This window comes from Sus scrofa, chromosome 3 (genome assembly GCF_000003025.6).
Source record: "Sus scrofa isolate TJ Tabasco breed Duroc chromosome 3, Sscrofa11.1, whole genome shotgun sequence".
Lineage (NCBI taxonomy): Eukaryota > Metazoa > Chordata > Mammalia > Artiodactyla > Suidae > Sus > Sus scrofa.
The window spans coordinates 12,395,684-12,420,662 of NC_010445.4; the positions used below are offsets into that span (position 1 = coordinate 12,395,684).

At 45.0% G+C, this 24,979-nt stretch overlaps 1 long non-coding RNA gene across 1 annotated transcript in view; it reads left to right on the forward strand.

The window, feature by feature from the left end:
- The window catches only part of LOC102157744, a 313,512-nt gene that overhangs the window by 178,440 nt on the left and 110,093 nt on the right, over positions 1–24,979 (forward strand). Inside the window, exons 4-5 of the long non-coding RNA XR_002342332.1 lie at positions 15,630–15,746; positions 21,433–21,512. This is a non-coding gene — a long non-coding RNA (uncharacterized LOC102157744). The remainder of the gene's footprint in view (positions 1–15,629; positions 15,747–21,432; positions 21,513–24,979) is intronic.

Consider the following 24,979-nt stretch of genomic DNA (forward strand, 5'->3'; position numbering starts at 1 on the left):
GGAAGACTTGAATGTCACGAAAAGCACATGCCTTCTGCAAAGGACTTTGTGTGTACTCTAGGCAGAGGCACTGTTGGGAACCTGCTTAGCTGAGGAACAGCTGTCAGGTCTCTGGTTTGGAGGCTGGATTGGAGGGGCTGAGATTGGCTGTGGGTAGGCAGATGGTGAGGGTGGAAAGAAAGCACAAGCTGTGAGCAGAGCAGGGGAAAGAGGTGTGGAGGAGAAGCATCGGTTAAGAGGGCTTGTTGGATGCTGGGATCCATGGGTGTGTGGAAGTCAGTGGCTGGGGCTTGGGGCTGATGGTGAAGACAGGAGCTGACTCTTCAGTGTCTCTGAATGCATATCAGTGTCTAGACTTCACAAGTCTCCACCACCATGGCCATAATTGCTGCCAATGCAGCTCTTTCCCAAACTGCCCTGGAGGACCAGTCTCCTTGTCCCTACCCTGTCTTCATCCCCTCCCGAAGGCAAGCCCACCTTCTCCTTGGGCCAGTCTTAGGACTTCTCCCAACATCCACACACACCAGCATGTCCTTTCTCTTGGACTCCGGAGCTCGCCTCCTGCACAAATACTGATCTTTGGCAGGGTTGATATTGCTCTTTATATTAACGATGAACTTGTTCACCAAAAAATAATTAGCATGAGAAGACTGAATAGTATGAGGGGCCTCATTAATTTCACCAAGTTTATTTAAATCACAGCAGGATGTCAAATCAATAATGATGACTAATTAAGAAAAACACATCTGATTACCTTAAAGCACATGAAGGGGGTGGCCCAAAGGCTAGTGTGGAGGGGGGAGGAGAGTGGGCAGTTTCTGGTAGGCAGAGGTGGGACCTCCTGTCTTAAATGGAGCGGACCAAAAGTGAGGACCTCAAGGTCTGATGTGCTAGGTAGGTGGCCTTCCTGAATTAGGGAACTGGTTGACTACCGCCAATCTGGAGTTTTAAGTGATAACTCCAGAGTAACCCCTGGGCTGAGACCCCACCTCATCATGAGATGTCCCCCTCCCATCCCCTCTCTGAGATTTCATTAAGAGACTAGGGTGAAAAATAAGGTATCAGACCCAACTGTTTGTTTGTTCTTTTGTCTTTTTAGGGCTGCACCAGCAGCATATGGAGGTTCCCAGGCTAGGGCTCGAATCGGAGCTGTAGCCGCCAGCCTACGCCAGAGCCATAGCAACTTGGGATCCAAGCCGTGTCTGCAACCTACACCACAGCTCATGGCAACGCCAGATCCTTAACCCACTGAGCGAGGCCAGGGATCGAACATGCATCCTCAAGGATACTAGTTGGATTCATTTCCTCTGAGCCACAACAGGAACTCCCCCACAACTGGTCTTGAATCCTGATCCCTCCACTTCAATCTATGCAGCTTTGGGCAAGTCACATAGTAAGCAGAGAACGTTAAGGCTCACCTTCTAGGATACTGTGAATTTTAAATGAGGTGCCTTGGAAGGGCTTGGTTGCCCCATGTAGAAAGGTTCCCAGGAAGTGTCCTCCCCCCCTTGAAAGCATCCCTCCCCTCTCCAAGTGTCCTTTTGCTTGCTTTTCTCACAGGATTGTGGCTTTGTCCCCCCTCAGAGGCACCCCAAGTCTTCCCTTCCTGTTTCTCTGCATGCTGAAGCTGCTGTAAGATGCCCCAGGAATCTGTAATCACCTATTGGAGGTGACTTTCTTTCTTCAGCTTCCGCCCTGCACCTGCTTGGAAGCAGTGCAGAGCTTTGGGAGCTTATGCCATCAGGACGTTCAGGCGGGGCCCACCAGCTTCTAACAGGACAGTTTGTTCTGAGCACACACCCCGGAGTGACGGCAGGGGGATGAGGGGAAACTTGGTTGGCAAAGGAGCATCTTCTCCTCTGCTCTCCGCCAGGGAGGGGGCTGCTGGGCGCCGAGAGTCGGTGCATTTCTTTGCCTAGAAATCTGTGCTTTTCCTAGAGTGCCCTGGAAACTTTAGTTTTCTTGGGGTGACTTCTTTTTCATGTCTCAGTTCTTGGTTCAGATGTCACTTCCTCAGTGTAGTTTACGCTGACCACATTCTAAGGAAGCCCTCCCTTGGTTCAGTCATTCCACCTCACTTATTTCTAGGATTTTTTGCTGTCTGGGGCTGCGTGCTTATGTGTCTCTCCTCTAGCGTCCATCTCAACAAACCCCTCTGAGAGCAAGGACGTTTCCACAGTTCTGGTGCTTTGAGCAATGCTATGGGACACAACAGGGACCCCACAAATATTAGTTGAAGGGATGAGGAAGAAATGGGAACCATCTGGAGGTGAGTCACGGAGGGGAGTGAGCGCAGGGCTCAGACTCAGAACAGGGCACTGCAGGCAACACAGGAAGTTGAGATTTGAAGGCCATTCTGACCAGACTGGGGCCTCAGACTGCTGGTGTGTTTCTCCTGAGCAAGTTTCAACAGGTCTGGGAACTTGGAAAGCACGGAGCCCGCCACATGGTCACTGGTCTTCTCAGGCGTATGAAGAGGGAGGTGGCAGGAGACCCAGTTCCATCTATAGCACTTTCCTCTGTTCCAGTGTCAACTCCAGTGGACAGATAGTTCTTTTCCTCTATGTTCCATTTCCTTCTCAAGGGGCACCTCTAGCTGCTAGCTCATGGGCAACAGGGAGAAAAATACCTCCCAACAAGGTTCTCTTGACTCAGGGGTCAGCTCCATGTCCTGCTCCGATGTCCTGCTGCATCTTTCCTCCAGCATCCCTGAAGGCACCCCTCGTCCTGTTTATTAACCCAAACACCTTGCAGGTACATCACGTTGGCCAAGGAATTCTTTCAGGACCCTTTGAGTGTGGGGACCTGGGACGGTTACCCCAAGGGAGACTGAGGGCAGTTTTCTGGAGGCTCTTCTCAATAAATGTGAAAGAAGAAGATGGCACAGATGATCATACAACTATTTTAATAAAGATCACAGAAGGGTGGCACAATGCCCCCCAAAGGGTTCAAACCATTCCTTACCCGACACACTAACTGCATGGAACTTGTCTGCTCTGCCAGGTGTGGGGACCTATGCTGCCATTCACAGCCAAGTGTAGGGTGAGCGGGGGATGCTCTGGTTCATAGGAAGGCACAGCAAAGAGCAGATCTTGGGGGTTAAATTCCCCCATCATCGGCTTTGCTCTGACTCTGTTCCTGCTTGTCCTGCAGAATCTGCAAAGAGCCCAGTTAATGAGCAGCAACTCCATCCTCACCAACCACAGCTGAAGTTTCCTTCTGCCTCTGGCAATTTCACCTGCTGTGCTGTCCTCACGGGGCCCCAGGTAGAAACTGGAGCAAGTTGGGAGAAGTTTAATTGGGCCCCACATGTGATTAACCAAGACTGGCTTGCATATGCTCTGCTGGTGTTGAGGATGCCACAAATTCTAGCATTACCCAGTGGGTCCTAAAAGCCATTCTGCTTTTAATGTTCCTTGCCTAGTGTACTCAAGTTGGAATTTCAATCAAAGGGTAACATCTATGTGGGGGATAACTTTATAGTTTATCTTAATATAATGGCTAATAAATGTCATGTTTTAGAGGAGCTTTTTAAAAACAATAGTTTTAACAATGTTATATACTTTTTTTTGTCTTTTTGCCTTTTCTAGGGCTGCTCCCACAGCATATGGAGGTTCCCAGGCTAGGGGTCTAATCGAAGCTGTAGCCACCAGCTTACGCCAGAGCCACAGCAACTCGAGATCCGAGCTGCATCTTCAACCTACACCACAGCTCACGGCAATGCCAGATCCTTAACCCACTGAGCAAGGCCAGGGATCGAACCCGCAACCTTATGGTTCTTAGTCGGATTCGTTAACCACTGAGCCACGACGAGAACTCCAACAATGTTATATACTTTTAAGGGAATCTAGCAAGCCATTGACTGAATCTGGTACACTGTAATTTTAGGCATTATAAAAGCAGAGAACAAGAAGGGGGAGAGGCAGCCTCAATGGTACTGAACCAGAGCCAAAACAGATGTTGGGGTGTTCACAGAAATAAAAAGGAAGCATCCTGCATCCCTCTAACTCAGGTCCAAAAAGGATGCCTTGTCAACAAGCTGCCTCCTTTAAATTGGAAAGACGTTAAGTGTTAATGCAGGATGAGGGGACCTTCTTGGAATCAATGTTTCTAGTGCTAGCGTTTGAGAACCAACTCTTTACTGACTCCATCTGGGACATATGATGTTGAGGGAAATTGGAGCAAGGGTTTAGGGGAAGGAGCACATGAAAGGAATCCACAGTCCTAGTCTCGCCCCGGCCGGGCCTGTGACACCACCGGCAGCTTTAGGTGGATCCCTTAACCTCCCAGAGTTTATGCTCTTCATCTGTGAGCTGAGAGTTTGGGACAAGGTGGTCTCTGCTATGATTTCTGGCTCTGTGCTTGTATGGCCCTATCCCACATTCCCAATGTTTTGAAGAAGAGGGAAGCAGGGCTTCTCCAAAGCCAGTATCTATTGTTATAAGGGAACAAACACTCACCAAAAAGCATGTGTCATCTGGCTGATACTATACAACATCCTGGGAAAATCAGACACATTTGTGCATCTCTGCTAAATGTCATCTCAAAAGAGGTGAGTTTCTGGAGTTCCCATCATGGCTCAGCAGAAACCAATCTGACTAGGAACCATGAGGTTGCGGGTTTGATCCCTGGCCTCGCTCAATGGGTTAAGGATCTGGCATTACCGTGAGCTGCGGTGTAGGTAGCAGATCTGGCTTGGCTCTGACGTTGCTGTGGCTGTGGTATAGGCCTACAGCTATAGCTCCGATTTGAACCCTAGCCTGGGAATCTCCATATGCCATAGGTTCATCCCTTAAAAAAAAAGAGGCACACACACACACACACACACACACACACACGAGTTTCTGATGAGCTAAAAAATGCATCTTTTCTGTCAGTTCTAGAAAAACTGACCTCTTTCTTTCTTTTTAATAAGAGCAGTTGGACCACCCCAACCCAGCAGCAGGACATCCCGTGGAGTGTGAGGACACTGACAAATTTCTAGGAACTTCATACAGTTTCTGAAATACTTACGTGAATAATATTTACCCATACAAATACAACCAGAGAAGAATAAGCATTTCTTATTTCACGATGTTGTTCATGCAATTGAACATATTAAATAAACCTAGTTATTATTTTTTTTAACATTTTTCATCTTTTAAGGGGAAAGAACAAATTATTCGAGATTTTCCAAGGGCCCTCTGGGAAAAGCAAACTCAATTTGAGAGCAAGATTTCATTTAGGGAGTTCCCGTCATGGCAAAGTGGTTAACAAATCCGACTAGGAACCATGAGGTTGCAGGTTCGATCCCTGGTCTTGCCCAGTGGGTTAAGGATCTGGCATTGCCGTGAGCTGTGGTGTAGGTTGCAGACGTGGCTCGGATCCCATGTTGCTGTGGCTCTGGCATAAGCTGGTGGCTACGCTTCGATTAGACCCCTAGCCTGGGAAACTCCACATGCTGTGGGAGCGGCCCTAGAAAAGGCAAAAAGACAAAAAAAGAAAAAAGAAAAAGAAAAAGAATATTTCATTTAGGACTTGATTCGGGGAAGACAAAGTTGTTAAAAATATCAAAAGCTTTGAACACTTGAACCAAACAGAACCATAGGTCACTGTGAAAGAATACTTAGCTACCCACTTAGCCAAAGTAGCAAAGTTTTCCAAAGTAATGAAGGGAGATAACATGGTTATTAAAAATAAAAACAAGGAGGAAGTTCCTGTCGTGGCGCAGTGGTAAATGAATCCGACTAGGAACCATGAGGTTGCAGGTTCAATCCCTGGCCTTGCTCAGTGGGTTAAGGATCTGGCGTTGCCATGAGCTTGGTGTAGGTCACAGACACGGCTTGGATCCCACGTTGCTATGGCTGTGGCGTAGGCCGGCGACTACAGCTCCAACTGGACCCCTAGCCTGGAACTCCATATGCCGCGGGAGTGCCCTAGAAAAGGCAAAAAATAAATAAATAAATAAATAAAAAAAAAATAAAATAAAAACAAGGCGTTCTCATTGTGGTGCAGTGGAAACAAATCTGACTCATATCCATGGGGGGTAGGTTCATCCCTGGCCTTGCTCAGTGGGTTAAGGATCAGCATTGCTGTGAGCTATGGTGCAGGTTGCAGACAAAGCTCGTATCTGGCATTGCTGTGGCTGTGGTGTAGGCTGGTGGCTACATTTCCAATCTGACCCCTAACCTGGGAATCTCCATATGCCGTGGGTGTGGCCCTAAAAAGCAAAAAAACCTTAGCTCTTTTAAAAATGAGAAGAGTGGAAGTTCCTCATGGATCAGCGGGTTAAGGATCTGGCATTGTTACAGCTGTGGTTCAGCTTGGGTCCCTGGCCCAGGAAATTGTGCACGCCACGAGTGCAGCCAAAAAAGAGATAGAGAACCTTTGTTTCTTAGGAAGATTATTTGAAGTGTAAAGAAAAAAACTCTTACAATCTGTTATTAGGAAAAGAGCAATAGTTCAAGAAAATGTTGTTGTTTTAAAGGAGAAAAACCAAACTCTTAGTTTTGTATCAGTATTGATACTAAATCTCATAAATAAATGACCCAATCTTAGCTAACTTTACCTTTCTGATATAGGTGCCTTTTTCAAGATTTCCTGCAGACCTTCCACTGTTTAGTTTTGAGTTACGAAAAAGACTCTGGAAATTCTTTTAAGGCAGATATTATAAGACATCATTATCATTTAAAAGTATATTCTTAAAATTTTACTCTACACATCAGCTTAAAACACATGGTAACTCAGATGAAGGTTCTTTTTTATTATTTATATTTATTAATATAGTGTAAATATAATTTATTATGTGTTATATTATTAATATCATAACTACCCTTATTAACCAGAGGTTTACCCAAATTTTGTGAACTTGAAAAACATTTAGGTTAGTTTCTCTATTTCTGAGAATTTTAGGAATATTTAATTCATAGAAGCACTTAATGTATCTCTAACCCAACTTAAATGATGCCCTTAGAAAAAGGGGAGATTTGCACACAGACACACAGAGAGAAGATGGTGTAGAAGACAGCCACGTGGTTGACGTGATGCAGGCTCACAAGCCGAGAAGTGCCAAGGAATGTGGCGAACATGAGAAGCCAGAGGAGGCAAGGCAGGATCACTCCTCCCCCCGCCCCGCCCCGCCCCGCCCTGAGACATGTGAGGGTGCATAGCTCCACCAGTTCTTTGATTTTGAACTTCTAGCCTCCAGAACTTTGAGACAATGCAGTTCTCTTGCTTTAAGACACCTAGTTCATGGGACTTGTGGTACTTTACCCTAGGAAACAAATGCAGGTGGCAAGCCAGGGAGGAGAGACCTGTGATGCATGGACAGAGCAGGCTGAGGAGTCACTGAGGCAAAGGCAGGAAATCCAGAGGTGATCTGTCTCAGAGAAGCCAAGAGAAGGAAGCGTGGTCAGAAGTGATGGAGAGAAATTTCTGCTGAAGGTCTCGGAAGGTAGGCAGGGAGATTTGAATTTGATATTCAAGATGTCATGTGGACTTGTGGAAGAGCAATTCTAGGAGAAGGTGGAGAACCAGGGCTGCTGGAGAAGTCTCCTTGGGCCAGCCCTCTTCCCATGGCCATACCAGCCATTCACCATTTGACTCCCACGGAGCTAAAACACACATTATTGGTGCAGTTTGCCTGTGAGGACCAAACTGATTTATCCCTTGCTTCTGGGTCTTCTTCTTTAATTAAGATATAAAAGTAAAACATTTATTACAAAGGAAAAAAGGTGTTTTATGGCAGCTTGGGGAATGGAACTCTTTATTAAGAATGCAAAGTAGAGAATAAATGCAATGAAATTACTCAGCAAAACAAAGCCTCAAATAAATATATGAAAAAATGCTCAACTTTACCCATAATCAAAGAAATGCAAAATAAAGCAGTGAGATGCTCTTTTTCTTTCATTGACTTGGCAAAGATTAAAATATATATGTGTATGTATATATATATGTGTGTGTGTGATAACACCCCATGAGGGTTAGGCTAGATGTTTACATGTGACTGGGCATTTCAACACAACAATGGGAGCAGAACGTTCAGAGTGATATTCTGATGGGATATTTAAGAGCCTAAAAATAGACATAGTTGCTGACCCAGAATTCCATTTCTAGCTTTTTATTTTAAGGAAATAATCAAAGCTATTTTCCAAGTCTTTATTATAGGAATATACCTGTCAGTGTTAGTTATATTATCCATATGAAAACAAATGGATATTCAGTAATACTGAACTAGTTAAATGTTATATGATTAGATAACAAAGTCATTAAATAATGGTTTAGGAAATATGTATAGACAACAAAGACATTCAGAATGTATTAAATAGGAGTAAAAAGGAATCAAAACAATATTTACAGAAGGAACCAATAAAAAAGTTTTAAATACCTGAACCAAAATTATGCAAAGTAATTAACAGGAATTAATATGGGATAGTGGGGTAATGGGTGATTTAAAATTTTGCTCATATTTCTTTTTTGATTTTTCTTTTTTTCCCCTAAAATGAGCATTAATTTATTGCATATTTGAGATGAATAGGTATAAATAAGAAATTGAGTCTATTCAAGACTGGGTCTGAAGTTTTATCAAAAGACAAGGAGTGAGGAGTTCCCATTGTGGCTGAGCAGGTTAAGAACCCAACTAATGTCCCTAAGGATGTGGGTTTGATCTCTGGCCTCACTCCAGTGGGTTAAGGATTTGGTGCTGCCTCAAGCTGTGGCATAGGCCACAGATGCAGCTTGGACCTGGTGTTGCTGTGGCTGTGGGGTAGGCTCTAGCTGTAGCTCCAATTAAACTTCTAGCCCAGGAATTTCCATATGCTGCAGGTGTGGCCCTAAAAAGAAAAGAAAAGGAACAAAGAGCTCTTTTTCTCACCCATTTTATTGATGAAGATATTTTGGCCCATTGAGGAAAGATGCTTGCCAACACACGGATTTTTTTTTTTTTTCATGCACTTGCCCAGAATGTGAGTATAGGGCCACTCACTGGGGAGAGCTGAAGGCGGCCATTTAAATGGTTACATGATGGATTGGACAGAAGTATAAATCCAGTTCCTGATTCACCAACTGTCTACTTTCCCCACCACGACATCCTCAACCACTCTGTCCTGAGGTCTGTCTTACATTTAGGATTCCATTGTGAAAGGGGATTTCTCCACTTCTCAGCTCATCTCATCATTTTGTTTCAAACGCATTTTTTTAGGCTCTTGAAGCGTTTTCCTTCCTGGACACATGGAACATCACCGACTACAGATGCTAAATTCTTCCTTCTGTAACCAAAGTTGTCCTCACTATTCAGGGGCAGTGATGAGTCGGATCCTTTCAATACAGCCTGCTGTCCCACTCCAAACCAGTGAGGTCACAAGATGAGCCCCTAACACATTGGGCAATGGAGGAAATTTAAACGTCCCTTACCAAGGGCAGGAAGTTATTTTACTGATAATAACAAGGTCAATAACAACTGGAGAGAACCTGATAAAAGTTTCAAGGATGAGGCAATCCTTGAAAGCACTGGATGGGCTATGCTAAAAATTAGCATGGTCACTGAGTGGGTTGTTCAACCAAACCTTTAGGAAGGAAAAGTCAAAAATAGGAAACAAAAAAATGATAGAGTAGTTACACAGATCTTCAGTTTGCTTAATGTGCAATTAGGTTTGACACATAATATATAGGCACTTGATTCATTTCCAACTGGCCACTTTATCTTCTGCAAATGATTCGTTGATTATAATTCAACTAATATCATCTTCCCTTTAGACCACTATAATCAATGCAGGAAAAGCTTTGAATTATGTGTTCTTTCAGATACTATTTAAAAAGTCCACCTTACTCTTTTCATGCCCAAAGGTAGGATTTTGTAAGCTTTGCTGTGGTTTGGATCAAACTAAAGAGAGATTTTTTTTTTTTTTGCTCCATAAAATAGGACAAAACACTCCATTTTTTTGTGGGTTGAAAGATGTGTTGTCAATATTAGCATCTACCACATGATGAGCTGTCTTTTCTCTTTGAGCAGAATTGTGGGCTAAAACTCTTTTCTTTAAATAGAAAAGATAAATCCTAGAACAACAAGAGACTGAGATCAATCAAAAGAGAATAGGAATTTTTTTTCTACAAACTGTAATGCCAAGTAACATCTAGATATTTGCTACATGCTAATATTATCCATAAGCTTGAAGGTGATGGCCATTAATTAAGAATGGTCCAGGTCATCAGAATTGGTCTTTAAGAGGGGATAACAGAGGAGCTCCCTGGTAGGCTAGTGGGTTAAGGATCTGGCATTGTCAATGCTATGGCTTGGGTTACTGCCATGGTACGGGTTTGATCCCTGGCTTGGGAACTTCTGCATGACCAGATGACCATTGTGAGTTGGAAAGGGGTTTTGAGTCCTGTTACTGAAGCCCTCAGGGCAGAAATTATGGGTCATCAGTGATATGCATTTGCAACACTCTTACAGGTATATAAGAGCATCTGGCTGAGGGAGGGAGTGGGAGGTGAAATCAAAGCCATGCTCAGCTGTTCCCAGAAGGAAGTGATCTCTTTTGCTAATTTAACTTGATGTATTAATTTACCAAAGAAATATTTATTGAGTGCCTACAATGTGCTAAGTCTTGAGGATATACCAAAAACAAACAAACATGCAAAAAACAGAAAACAGCAACAGCAAAAGAGATCCAGCCCTCATGAAGCTAGTCCATTGGGAAGAATTGGGGACCAAGCTTCTCTCAGCCTGAGTTTCTGCCTCTGAAGAACGAGGACAACATTTTGTATATGTACACGCCCGACCCAAACCGAGGGTTAACGAGCAAGCATTCCTTCCATGGTTGTTTGTTTTTAATTTTTCTTTGAGAAAAATTTCTTCATGCTTGGTTCCTCTTTTTTTCATCATCAGGAATTAACAGCTGAATCCACTTTGTGGGAGTTTACTTCTAAGAAGTCACGTGGATCCATGACATTTAGGCTTTTGACCTTTTGAGTTGACATTGTTTTCTCATAGAGGAAAGGCTGTCCATGGATTTATCCTTTGCCCATAATCATCATCAATCCTCTGTGTACACCAGAGTGTTGTTAAGACAGACAGAGGGACAGAAAGTGTCAGGGATGGAAGGGAACTTAGGAATTACTTAGGGGTGAAGGAGGACTCTGAGGCTTGGGGAGGGTGTGACATGTCTGTTGTTACAAGCTGGGCAGTGGCTAAGCTTGGATTGGAAACTGGCTCTCTGTTTCTCACCACGATCTCTGTGTCAACATATAACCTTGGAACTGCTTTCAGAGGATCAGACCATGAATGTGCATTTGAAAATAACCTTGTTCTCAGTATATGAAACAACTTTGTGGAGAACAGGCCATGCCTGTTCCAAATCCTGCTTCTCCCCAGTCTAGAGGGTTCTTGAATTTCCTCTGCTCAGCAATGAAGTAGCTGGGGACCTTTCATGATTGGATTCATTAGTTTGTGGCGTTCCAAGCCGTAACATAAATCTCCAAAGAGAACCATCTCGTGTCTTCTTCATTAAAATGAAGTCTTCCTTTGGTCTGTCTCTTCGGCACTCGTCCAGGTGTGGAGGAGAGGGACAGAGAGGCAGGGAGAGGGCTCCAGGCTCAAATGCCAGCAATCCAATTAAGGGAATGTTTAACCTTTGTAAACAAAGCCCCTGCTTGGCCTGCTTCTCAGATGGAGGGAGGAAAATTAACTGATTTAGTATGAAGCCCCATACTGAGCAGAGAAGACTGGTGTTTATAACATCCTTCCTGGCAGAGGGAGCCCAGCCTGCTGTTAAAAATTATTCTCCCTCGAAGGCCAACTGGCAGCAGATGCAGGAAAACATGCAGTGCAGTAAGCTACCTCCTCAGGTGCCCTCCCTGGTGAAGGGGACTGTTTACCTCTGCTTTTGGTTCAAAAGAGCCTTTGGAGGGTCCGGTCCAGCTGCTTGCCTTGCATTAAGAACATGAGAAAGAAAATTAAATGTATGACAGCAAACAGTGGGAAGATAAGCAGAACATAGAATCGACTTTCACACTCCCTCAGATGGGGCAGACTTCCATGGTTTAGAAGCAGCCCATGAAACCACAAAGGAGAAGATCAAAAAGATTCTATGCCCATGTATGTAAAAATATCCAAGACAAATAAACTGAAAAACACTTGCCACAAAAGTGGTCTCAAAAGGCCATTGTGATTACTTGCAGTGAATTCATTAATGTGACATTTATTGGGCTTGCTTCTAGAGGTACAGAGATCAAAGGCTCAGGGCTCTAGATACTAGCCTGCAGAGGGGATAGGATCCATCACCCTTGTTTCTAACTGCCTGTTTATTCATCCATCAACAATTGTGGTGACTCAGGGGGCATCTACGTACACAGTCACATACTGATAAGAACAACACTAGGATACTCTCAGATAAGTGGACAAGTACAAGAACTGGACATAAAACTGGACATTTACAAGAAATATATCTGATTAGAAAATAGTCTGTAAAAGTTCTCCATCTCATTAATAACCATTGGACTGCAAATGAAAACGAGGTCTTTTTAGAATAGTACATTACCAGACTTATTTTTTTTTAATGGTAATCCACAGGCTAGCACAGATGTAGAGAAATAAGTAATATCTCTTGTGAATAAGTAATATGCTCTTGTGAATAAAGGGTCTTTAGATAGTCTTTTGACAATATTATGAGAGTCTTTAAAATGTTCATATTATTTGAGAGTAACTGCACTTCTAGAAACTCATGCAAAAGAAATAATCAAAGACGCAGGCAAAGATCCACATGTAAGAATATTCAGAGTGTGTATATTCTCCTGAAACAAAAAGAATTTAAATGTCCAGCAATAGGCAAGGGGACAGTGAAATTAAGACACATCTGTACAATAGTTAATTTTGAGAAAAACTCATACTGAAGAATATTTAATGAAAATAGAGGTGTTCAAGGTCTAATAAAAAGTAAAAGTGGGATACAAACTATACATGAGCAGCATCTAAAAAATAAAATGAATGACTACAACAGAAAAAAAAGACTTGGATACAGAGAACAAATTAGTGGTTACCAGTAGGAAAAAAAGTGGCAGGAAGAGCAAGATAGGGGAAAGGGATGAAGAGGCACAAACCACTGGGTATAAAATAAATGTTTCAAGGAGGTAATGTACAGCACAGGGAATGTAGCAAATGTTTTTAAAAAATTTTATATGGAATGTTATTTATAAAAATATCAAATCACTCTCTCATGCATGTGAGACTAATATAATGTTGTAAGTCAACTATACTTCAACTGAAAAAGAAAAGGAGGGTGTTTAGCAGAATGCTGGTTATCTGTGGGTGGGGCAGGTGCGTTCTGTCCAATAGCCACGGAATTTGTGGATGTGTGATGCCACCAAATCACCGCACTTCCTGTTTCTCTAGTGATTCTGTGGGACCCTTGGCTTCACTTAAGGATTTTCCTTTAGAAAAGTCCCTTTGACTCCCTGAAGGGGCCTTTCTCCTGAAAGTTGGGAGAAAAACACTGGAGAAAGAGATTAAAATCCAACACAGGTTTTGAGGGTTGAGAAGGGTGAGCTCTGGGGCCACCAGTACTGCGTTGCAAGGGACAAAAGATGAACCCTGGTCACTTGCACCCAGCATCCTGGGGTTGTAGGCACCCCAAGAGCCATGGTGCAGGGGAGCCAGAAAAGAGAGCTGTGGGGTCTTGGTCACCCACACTCAGCACCCTTGACTGAGGTCCACCTTGAGAAGAATGGGTCTTTTTCTTGGAGAAACCATGACTGTAGGTTGGCAGGCAACTTTGAGCCGGTGGTGGGGACTTGACTTTCCCTGAAATCAGGTACTTTGCAGGGTGCCTCCAGACCTAACAGGGATGCATACAAAGACAGTGGTCATTAAGACAGAGACTTGACTATAAAGCCGTCTTGAGTTTAGAGGTCAGATTGTCCCATTTTGGAACCTGTAAGCCCCCAACATTTGGGGCCAATTTAGGGAGAGAAATCTCAAGAGGAAAAATGAGATGTCCTACAAGTAAAACATGAAGAGGCCGGGTTAATCATTGGAAAAATAAACGCAACGAGACCAACTTCATGCGTCTTATGGTTGTGAAGTGATGATGGCTATTTTTCTGCAGTGAACATATAATTTTATAAAGACAAAAAGAATAACCTTTAAACAACACACCCACCACCACCTCAATGTTTAAGCAAAGTGTGAGATTGAACCATGGGCTTTAAACCCACCTGGCCACATAGTTAAGCAGGTGGGAGGGTGAGCTGATCTGTTTGATGGAGGTCCTCCTTTTGAGGCTCTGAGAGTGGGTGTGACATGTCAGCCCCTTCCTGGGAGTCTCCTGGCAGCTACACCTGTGCCTTAGGGGGCCTGCCTGCAGTCTCAGGTGTGTTTGGATGGCCTGTAGGATGCCTGCTTCCAGCCAGAGATTCCAAGTCAGAGTGTTTCTGACATCAGCAGTCTATCCCTGAGCTTCCAGATGGTGTTGAGCAGAGAAATCTTAATCCCAAAGCAACAGACACCCTTCTGTACCCTCGACACTGAATAAATCAGTGGTGATCTCTGACTCCATAATTCTAACGGAGCCATCTCTGATGGCTGCAGCAATTTTCTCTCTCGTGGGTTAGGGACTGGCCGTAATTGATGAGGAAAGTGACAGCTCTTTGTCTTCCTTCACCACATTTGTCATTTGGCAGCTGGCTTATTCTTTATCTATTGCCTGTGACTCTCTCTCTGTGTCTCTCTCTCCCTGGGCACTTGTGGAGCAGATGTATCTCCTTCCTTCCCTACAGACAAAATCTATAAAGCCATAACATGTTTTTAATGTGATTCAACTTTTTGAAAAATGCATAATTGGAGAGTTCCAAAATAATTAGTTTATTATAGTGGGCCTGTAAAAATGAACTTGCATCTCATTTATGAGCCATTAGATCCCCTGTTCTGTGAGCCTGATTGCTATTAATGCCACCAGCATATAATTTAGCATACTTTATTAAAATGTGTCACAATTGAACATCTCTTATTCCCAACCCCGTTTCTGGGGCTGGAATGGGTTGTTCTTCCCATAGCAGAATTCTTTCTATAGCAGGTGTGCAGCTTTATTAATTTATTAATTGATTTGTTTAATTGTGGTAAAATATACATAACTTACTATATTAACTTTATTATTATTATTATTGTTTTCTTTTTGCTCTTTCTTGGGCCGCTCCCGCGGCATATGGAGGTTCCCAGGCTAGGGGTCGAATCAGAGCTGTAGCCACCAGCCTATGCTGGAGCCACAGCAACATGGGATCTGAGCCGCATCTGCAACCTACACCACAGCTCACATCAACACTGGATCCCTAACCCACTGAGCAAGGCCAGGGATCAAACCCGCAACCTCATGGTTCCTAGTCGGATTTGTTAACCACTGAGCCACAATGGGAACTCCCCGTATTAACCATTTAAAGCGTACAGTTCAGTGGTCTTAAAGATCTTCATATTGTTATGTAGCCGTCATCACCATCTAGCTCCAGGCAGCTTTTCACCTTGTAAAACCAAAACTCTGAAACCACTCAACAATCCCCGTGGCCTGCAGCTTTTGCTACAAAAGGTCCCCTCCCCACACCCCTAGTGAATTGCATTGTGAGGCCCTTTCTTTGAAAATATATAACATTTGTTGTGTTTCTTTCAGGAGTGGTTAAGCAAACGAAAGAACTAAAGCATTAGAATGATGACAAAGAAAGAAGAAAAAAATTCAGGATGTGGCATGTGTGGACAATCCAGGCATAGATGGCCATTGTTCTAGGAGGTAAGAACAGTTAACTCTATTATAGGCACAAACTTGGATTTTTTCAGGTAAATATAATGAAAATTAAAATACTTATTGCATATCCGGTATACATCTTCCGCATATGCCAGATGGGCATGGAGGGGGAGGAAAGAACAAGTCACATCTCCTCCTTAAGAAACTTTAAGATCTGGTGGGAGCAAAGAGTAAGAATTGATGAAAATCTGTACAATATAAGAGATGAATAATAATGACTCTGTAACAGAAACCTGACCTGTAGTCCTGGAGCACTGGAGGGCTGTACTCAGGGCAGAGGACCCAGGTGTGGGTGAGAAGCTAAGAGTAGTTCTTCATCACCCCCTTAAGTGCCCCACAGACAGATTCCCTGGGTGGGGAAAGCCTGCCCCCCAGGTAGAATGCTGGAAGGGGCAGTGGACCACAGCAGGTCCTCTGTCCCAGGGCCCAGCACATAATGTGCAAGCCCCTAACCAGAGCCCAGAGGTGCTGAGCCCCAGATGACTGATTGCCCCTTTTTTCCTGCATGGATGTCATCAAGGGGCTGGCTGGAAGGTGGCTGGAATCTTCAGACAGAAGCCCTAGAGCCTGTCACACAAAGTGAGAGAGTAACTCTGTCTCATTTCTTTGTGGTCTCATCACTGAAGAAGGAGAGGGCTCCCCCCACCCCTCTTCTCTCTTAATGGGGCAAGTTGAGCTTTGGGACTTGATCTTCTGGGCTTACTCCAGGGATGCAATAAGAGTCTTCCATTTTTTGGTTTATAGAAGAAAACAACTAGATCATCACAAAAATGGGGTCTGAATGGTGGGGGTGGGTATCTGGCCTTGGGGCAGAGTGATTTCTGAGGCCAGTGGAGGATGCAGAGGTGGTGCTCCCACATGTCAACTCAGGATGGCTGATACAGGGATGCTTGGAGACTGATCCAGAACACTAAGGTCATGGAGCCCCAAGGAAGGACCCATGAAACCTGGTAGATGGGAATGTGCTCTGTGAGTCTTGGAGCTGCTGCCTTATCACTGGGGCAAAGCCATTTGAACTTGGACCAACAGTGTCTTGGAGGCAACCACAGTGGACCAAACCCAGTAAGGGTGCTTCCTAGAATGCATGGATGGCTTGATCTCCTCTCTCCCCTGGCACTAGCTACAACTCTAATATAAGCCTATGGAAAAGAAGGGGCCCATTAAGAGCTGATGGTTGTATCTAAGCAATCTTGCCAAGGGTCTTCAATGTTAAGTTAATTAGGAAGAAAAATAACATCAGAGCTTTTGCTCCTGAATATTGTGGAGCAGATTCTGTTATATTGACAAATGGAAAAATGGCTTGTGAGAATCTAGTGGGAGGTGGCATTTTACAAGACTCACCAGGGAAAAATTCTACAGCCCAGAACTGTTCAGGGGAATACCTACTACATTTAATTTCCAAGAATTAAAATTTATAAAATTTATGAATTTAACCAAGTGACTTTCTAATAGCTGCTTTACATCTAACTATGAACAACTGCTTTATGAAAAAGCAATTCATCGAGCAGGACAGTATGATAGAAGTAGGCCAAATGGGAGCGAAAGAAGGAGGAAGAAGAGGAAGAGAAAGAAGAGGAAAACAGAGAGGGCAGCTGACTATCCCTGGCTGTGATACTGGTTATCACTGTAATTTTGTGTCAGCAATCTCTGAGCCTGTTTTCTCTATCTGTGAAATAAAATGATGGGGTTGCAGTAAATCTGTTCTTCCAACAAAATTTTACATAGAAGCCCAGTATGTACAACAGATACCAGAAGGGCTAGTTTGATTCTTAGATTGAAGAAGCAGTGAGTGTGTGCGTGCGTGTGAATGAATGGGAAGACATTAACTCTACTTTGGAGCCAGTCAGAGGAGCTCTTGTGTCCAGGGAACCTCTCTCTGGTTGAATGTTCTCTCAGTGGCACATGGAAGCATCTGGAAGGCATTTGGGAGAGGAGATCAGAGATCAGAGGCATTTGGCTCAGGGGAGGGCCAGCATGAGTGTCAGGAAGCGCCAACCTGGCGCAGAGTCAGAATGCAGGAGTGACAGAAAAAATGGCCAGACCCACGCTGACATCAACTGGGACACCCCATCAGATGAAATCCAAGGCATCTGACATATCTGTGGCTGGTCTGCCAATATCCTCCCCCAGAGGGTGGAGCAGGAACAAGAAGGAGCTGCTACTCTGGGTTTAACTCCAAACAGCAGAGGAGACGTGGCTGGTGAAGCACGAGTGACTGGGGTCCTGAGGATAAATGAGGACACGGTGTAGAGTCCTTGGTAACCAGGGTGGAGGTCCTCCTGGGTATTGAAAGGCACACCAGGTACCACGCCTGGTGGTTGAATAGTTTGCGCAAAGCCTCCAAGCACTAAATGCTCACTTTTCCAAGGCCCTTTTGAGAAATGAAGGAGAAATTGATGAGCACATTGTCTGTTGAGCTCAGGTGTAAAATAGCACATCTGGACGAGGGAAATGCAGGCCCGCGGCCTAGGATGGATTCGCAGGAAGATGATTTATGAAAGCAGAGGCCGCACGTACGGGGACTGCCAAAAAAATAGAGGAAAAGGCAGGAAGCTTTTTCAGAGTACCAATGGGACAGATGAAGGGTCAAATGGGGGCCCTGTCTGTTCTGACAGGCTGGTGAGGGTGGGTGCAGAGGGTGCAGATGCCATGGCCCCCATTTGATTTCTGCCTTCTCCTTCCAGAAGAGCGGGGTTTGGATTGGAACCTCAGGCACTGAGTGAGAACCATGGAGGGGGCAGGGGCTTCAGGTTACAAGGCTTAGGACGGAGGTCTCACGCCCTGTGATCTGGTGCTTCCATCTTCTCCCATGTTAAATAGAGACCATAAGCCTTATCAGCAGACCTCATGGTGTGGTCCTCAGGTGGAAACAGCAGCACCTCCTGGGCCCTTGGAACAAATACACCTTCTCCAGTCCCACCCCAGAGCCGCTGCATCAGCACATCTGAACGTGGGGTGCGGAGGCTATTGGAACAGACCCTTCAGAGGGTTCCAGGCCCACTCAGGCATGGAACCCTAGCCCATCTCCCATGGTGGGCAGGAGGCTGAGACAAAGGCCAAGTCGAGGAAACACTCTGGCAGGCAGTAAGATATCTTGAAACTAGCAGCTTTTAGTAAATGAGTTCAAATGTCCTGGCTTGGAGGGATCCCATCCCCAAACCTTGTCAAGACTACAGATGAGGTCATCAAAGTGCTGTGAGCTGGCTGAGCATCATGTGAACAGAGCAAGTCGGATACTTTCCAGTCTCTGCAGATGGAGAGGTTGCAGCAGGAAGTTACAAAGAACAGTTGGAGTAGCCAGGATGGTTCTCTTTCTCTCCCATCCTCTCCCCTCGTTCCCCAAGCACCTCCCTCCTTTCACTTAGTCAGTGTAATAGATAGAATTAGAAGTGTGCAGGGCTCCTTCACGCCGGGAAGCATAAATTATTTCTCCAGCATCGGAGCACTAATTTGTAACGTAGATTCAATTTGGCTTCAGATGGGGGAGGGATTTTGCACCTTGAAGACCTGCCACGTGGTTTAGGGAAATCACTCACTTTGACACAGTAGGACAGATTAGAACGTGTCAGTATTAATACCGGGCATTTCCCTGTTGTCACATGATGGTAGAGGAACAATAATTTCGTGTCGGAGTAAAACTCTTACTCAGAGGCCGAAGTTAATGTAGCAGATGGGACCGTGTGGAAACAGGGCTTGTGAACACAAGCGAGGGCCCATTACCATGCTGGTTATCATATTTCTTCCACTTCATCCATTTTCCTGGATATGAGACGATTATTGTTTTGCTTCGAAGAGGCCTTGGCCCCTCTGACCTCAGGACGACGTCACACAGACTGACAGTTCAAAGGTTAAAAGAGAATTGATCTGGACACTCTCCCCGGTCCCTCACTTGCCTCCCTGCTCTCTGAAGGATAAATCTCTTTTTCAGAGAAATCCAGATTGGTTTTCCAATAGATTGGCTTTTGGCCTCCCCGGCTCCACAGTACTTTGACATAACCTGGACTGCCTCTCTGTAGCCAGGAAGAAATCATTTCCAACATCTGAGGTTAATTCACTAAATGAAGCGTTGGATTTTCTTTCGTGGAAGCAAGAAAAATTGTTTGGATGATGTTAGAAAAGGCTAGGCCGGCTCAGAGAACATTCCCCGGGGCTCCACCACCGCACGAAGCTCTACTGGACATTTAGGGCTGTGCTGGATGAATAAACAATAGGGGAAAAACGCCTTCCTTCCCGCATTGCCTTTTCCATGTTGAGTGACCTCTCATCCATTATTCTGCGAGCCTTGCAAGGTGAGGAGGAGGGTGGAATTAGCCTGTTTGGACCTAGAGAATTCTGAGCCCCGTTCCCACCCCGCTCACCCCAGCCGTTCCCTGGCTCACAGAGGTGCCTGCCTTGGCCTTGCCAGTTCACATGCAGTCCAGTCCCATCAAACACACCCCGAGGCCGCAGGCTCTGCACCTACCTCCTTGGGCGCCACCCAGCAGGAGCTGGGAATGGGGGCGCTGAGCCCTTGCAGGCCAAGTGGGATGGACGCAACGTCCCTACCGCCGAGGCAGCAGCGACCTGCAATGGACCCTGAGAAATCTTTGCAGCCCCTCCCTGGTGTGGAGGAATCTGCTGTCCATCTTTCCATTTCAGCCTAAAGCCAGCCCCCAATTCCTGGATCTCTCCTCGCCTGGCCCTGGGCGCTCAACCTGGCCTTGCCTGTGCTCACAGACTGACCAGCCCGCCAGGCCCGCTGACCTTTTTCAGGGAGTGAACTTTGTCTCCCAGAACCTCAGTTTCTCATCTGTATAATGGGGTGAAAATGTCTTCTCAACAACTCCAGGAGTTTCGGTTGTGGCGCAGTGGAAATGAATCCGACTAGGAACCATGAGGTTGCGGTTCGATCCCTGGCGTCACTCAGTGGGTTAAGGATTTGATGTTGCTGTGAGCTGTGGTGTAGGTCACAGATGCGGCTCGGATCTGGCGTTGGTGTGGCTGTGGTGTAGGCCGGCAGCTACAGCTCCAATTTAGACCCCTAGCCTGGGAACCTCCATATGCCTCGGGTGCAACCCTCAAAAACACACACACAAAAAAAACAAACCAACTCCACCCCTGCCCCGACACAGGATTGCTGTGGAGAGGATGGACGCTGTGGGTTGTAAACGGCTTGGTACACCACCTGTCACAAGAGTCTGGACGTTCTCATCTAGAAACCAGCACTGGTGTTACCTGGCTGATAGTCTCATGATGGGGTTTACAGGAAACGCAGCAGGCGAAGCTCTTCCAACAGTGCTGGGCCCCTTCTCAAACGCTCAGATGCGACTCCCTCCTTTTACCCCCGAGGCTGAGACCCTGCAGCTATTCTGCTCCCTGGCCCTGGTATTTTTACTGGTCCCTGTGGTGTGCATGGACCCCAATGTCTCCTTCCCTAAGAACTTTCTGAACAATCTCTCGGTGTGTGTGTTGGAGCATGGGGGGGAAGGACGGCTGAACTTTGGAATGAATGCCTCTTTGAGAAAAGCACCGGAAAAACTGCCCTTAGGGAGGGGCTCCAGTTTATTGAAAGACTGGCTCTTGGGAATGAACTTGCCACATTAAAAGCAGTGGGGCTTCCCTGGAGGGGCGGCTGTTTAAGGTGTCCCGAACAGCCTTCCGTTGCCACTAACTATTGCAACTTGACCCACAGGACACGTCGGGAATGAACCAAGGGGACTATTTCCTTTTGCCACCAGGCCCGAGCCCAGGGTGAAGGGGGATCTTCTAAAGGTGAGTTTTCCCCTGAATGAAGCCACTGGGTCAAAGTTATGCCTGTCACTTGATTTGTGAATGCAAATGATTTTAAGCCAATGTAGCCTTTGCATAAACTCTCCAATGAAAAGTACTGCGTAGTCTCCAAAGTGGCAGATTCCCTCCTGGCTTTGCAGAGGATGATAATGAGTTATTGCTAATATAACCATCAAGCTGTTATTTGCATGAGTAAAACGGGAGCTAATGGGTAGATAAAATTAAACTTTAAAATGAAATATTGTTAAAACAAAACGTTAATGAATTTCGACACGTTATTGAGCAGGTAAGTTTGGCAGCTGAGTGCAAGAGATGATTTTAATTGGTGTCCTTGAATCAAAATCAATATTGTAAATTGCACAGCGTATCAGAAACACCTTCTCCTCCTCCTATTAATATTTGGATCACTTCCGGCCTGAATCCCAGGCCCTGTCGCATCAGTCCTAGTGGACCAGCAGGGAGGGAGTGGGTCAGTTCACTTGTCTGTAATTACAGGAGGGCAATCAATCCTGAAATCCAGGAGTACTCTGCTTGATCTTCTCAAAATGAACTTCCCAGGGATGCAGTGCACAGCCTGAGTGTCAGTCTTACTCTGTACTGCTTCAGCCTTGGGAAGTGCAGGATAAGTTCATAACTGGATTCGGGCAGGACCCTCCACGAGAGGCCTCACGTTTGCGGTATTAGTGCGTGAGAAGCAGAACAGCAGCAAGGGAAGCCCCCTCTTCTACGTTTCCCACCGTTCAGATCTCTGACGTCCTGTGGACACTTAGTTCTATTTGGTCACACATCACCTGAGATGCCTTTGGGTGTGTCTGGGTCACCTTCTCTGGCATGTCCCGGAAACCACCATGCACTGAATGGCTTAGATGAGGGGTTGGCAAACTTCAGCTTGTAGGATCAAGGCCATCCCACTGTCTGTTTTTGTATGAGCTAAGAATAGCTTTCCCATGTTCAATGGTTGCAACACCTCGAAAGAAGAATCCTATCTCAGGACACCTGGAGTTAGATGAAATGTGAATTTCCGTGTCCATAAACAAAGTCTTAGAGTATAGGTTGTCTGTGACTGCTTCCTTGATATGATGGTGAGTTCAGGGGTTACAATAGAAACCACATGGCCCCCAAGCCCAAAATGCTTCATCTCCGGTCCTTTACAGAAAAAGTTGGCCAACCTTTACCTTGGCACATTGCTGCCTCTGCAGACCTAGAGCTGGGAATGGGGGCACTGTACCGATGAGGGCTGGATACTCCAACAAGGATTTTATTAGGAAGATAGAAAGGGGACGCCGAAGCTGGGCAGGAAACCAATGGTGTCCATTGTATCTGAGAAGTCATCTAATTTCTCTGAGACTCGTTCTCCCCACCTGCAGACGTGGGGTATAGCAGACAAGTTTCCAGGGAATTGGTGAGAACTCAGGAGATGGCGTGGAGATCACGACTGGGTGACGAATAAGTGAACGAATGAATGAGACTTGGTCAAAGGTGAGGTTGGGAAGGTGAGCCGGCTCACAACATGCCAAAGAATTCTGGCTTTATTTTGCCGACATATGGTGGCCTTTGAAGTGTTTCAAGCAAATGACAGAGTGACATTTGCCTTGGAGAGAGAGAACATGGCATTTGGTGGGGGGCTAGAGCAGAAAGGTCATTTGGTCAGAGAGCGACAAGAATAGGATGCTTCCTGAAAGGGAAAATCAGCAAACTGCTTCCTCCGTAACTCTTCCTCCAGGAGAGGGAAGAGACAGAAGGGACAGCTCCAGGGAACATGATATGGGCTGATATGGGGGAAGCACACTCAGAAGAACCCTATGAAAACAGGCACGTGGTCAGGAAGCTGTGTGTCCTACAGTGGTTCTCAGACTAGGAAGGTGATGGGAAGAGCATGGCACAGAGGGGACTTCATGAGAGAAAGTGGAGAACACTGTCTCAGAGGCCACGGGTTCTAGTCCTGACCCCACCAGGAACTTGCTGTGTGCCCTGAGGCAAATGGATCCACCTTTCTGGTTTTCTGTTTCATCATTTGAGAACAAGAACTCTCCAACGAGATGGTTTCTTTGAAGGCACGAATGTATTAGCAAGAACAGGTTCAGGTTTTGAGAGACCTGAAGTTGAAACCCATGGGCTCTCCCTTTAAGGAAAAAGAAACACAAAATTAGATGAGAAAGTGAAAACCTATAAGGAGACAAAAAATCTGGCAAATACATTTGGAAGTGATGAAAAGCACTCTAAATATCCCCAAATCCAGAAGAATATAAAAATATTATTAATGAACTGTTCGATAAACTCTCATGCATTTTTTTGGCTGCATACTTTTGGCGCACGTCTTCACATGACAGTGATTTTAGATTTTCCAAAGAGAGGATAGAAAGCCCTTCTGATGGAAACTTGTTTTAAATGATAGGACAGCAGGAAACACGTGACAGCTGTCTTGCTGTCTCTCTCCAGGTCCGTGACCTGCAGACACAGGGATTCTAATGTTCTTCTATTTGGCATGACTCCCATCATAAAATGTAAGCATGGCGTGTGTTTATGACTGTGTATGCTGCATCATCGCATGATTCCTAACACTAGAGGATTTACGTTTTTGACTGGACATCAGTGAGACCCAGACTCTACTTCCACTGTTACCTGTCTGAGGTAAGAGAAGAGGTATTTCACACCTTGTTCTACTCCATTGTCCATGATGCTGTGTCAGGATCCAGGGGAGCTGGCTTTGTGCAGTGGGGATATTTCTGAAAACCAGGTTGGTTAAAACAAGTGACTTTAAACCATATGTGTGTGTCTTAGTGAACCTGAGCCAAAGGTGTCTGTGTTGCCCCTTCCCAGAGCCGCCCGTTCAATAAATGATACTGGGACAAATTGTCATCCTTAATGGAAAGCTTGTATTATTTCCCAACCACACATGAACGTCTCCAATAGTCTATATGGATTAAAGACCTGCATAAACAAAACCAGGAAATACTTAGAAGAATACCTCAGAGAATTTCTTTACGACCCTGGAGTAGGGGAAGATGTCTTAAATCAGTTAGAAAAGAAAACATCGTAAAAGGAAACAGTAATAAAATTGGCTTCGTCAAAGTATTAAATGTCTGTAATGACAACAGACACTGTAAAAACAACTGCTAGTTTTTGAATAGTCTCAACCCTGTTCCAAGTGTTTTGCACATATTATCTCACTTAATTCTAATATCAATACCATACAGAATATCATTATCTCTGCTTTGAAGATGAGGAAACCGAGACAGAGAGAAATCAAATAAATCCCCCAATGCCATGTGATTAGCTTATAGTGGCTGAGCTAAGAGACCAGGTAGTCTGACTCTCAAGTCTCCTCTCTCGATGAAATGTCTTATCCCATCTCACCTTTTTGCCATGTTATTTGTAAGAACGTAACAAGACATGCCATAAATGAATAGATCATTGTAATTCATAAAAACCTCAAAGGATCAGCACTC